General features: G+C 35.0%; 1 non-coding gene across 1 annotated transcript; it reads left to right on the plus strand.

Moving 5' to 3' along the window:
- The first annotated feature begins 346 nt into the window (after positions 1-346).
- On the plus strand, positions 347-436 carry LOC113344475. The gene has a single exon (XR_003357834.1). It is a non-coding gene; the product is annotated as a small nucleolar RNA Z101 (small nucleolar RNA).
- Positions 437-761: the final 325 nt, after the last annotated feature.

The raw sequence follows: 761 nt of genomic DNA on the forward strand, positions 1-761 counted from the left end.
TTTATGTCTCTTTAATAATTATACATGACAGGTAGGGTTTAGTCTAATGGAAATAAGTTTAAAAGTTTTCATGTAACTCATCTTTAAGAGTATGAATCAAGTATCCCAACTGCGTAGGAGGCCCTAGTTTGATATAATGTTGTTGGGGACCTTTTGCCTCACTTACTCTGTGTTGACTATACTTGACTGGGTCAGGGTGAGTCTAATAGACAGACACACTAATAACCAATCTCAATTAGAGTCTGACTATAATTAGCTTTAGCTTATCATTCTTTCTATAGTTTCATTACTTTCAACGGCGTCTTTGTTTTGAATGAAACATTTTTTATGCTTTAACTGTAGATTTACAAGGCAAATGAGGAAATTTCATACGTAAATGGATAACTTGCGTCTAAATATTTCATTGATGTTAACACCTTAGAGATTTTTGGTTGATTTCAGAGAGGTGGTTTGGTCGGACGAGCTATCCAAGTTGAAGATATCTGTATCTCAAGGGTGTTACCTCCTACCCAATGGCTTCAAGAAATTTATAGCACAGAATGTCAAGGAGCTCAAATTGTTGATGATGCACAACAGGTAAAACCACTTTCCATTTCATCTCCCTTGTAGTAAGATTTACCATGTAAAGATGAGTTTTCACTTTCCTCCGGCCTTTCTCTGTGCTTAGGTTTCTCTTTTTCTTCTCTATGGTATTGGTATTGATTTTTACTTGTCACCTTTATCTTACCTGATTCATATTTATTCGTATTTGTTACAAGTAT

Source organism: Papaver somniferum, unplaced genomic scaffold (assembly GCF_003573695.1).
Source record: "Papaver somniferum cultivar HN1 unplaced genomic scaffold, ASM357369v1 unplaced-scaffold_76, whole genome shotgun sequence".
Taxonomy (NCBI): domain Eukaryota; kingdom Viridiplantae; phylum Streptophyta; class Magnoliopsida; order Ranunculales; family Papaveraceae; genus Papaver; species Papaver somniferum.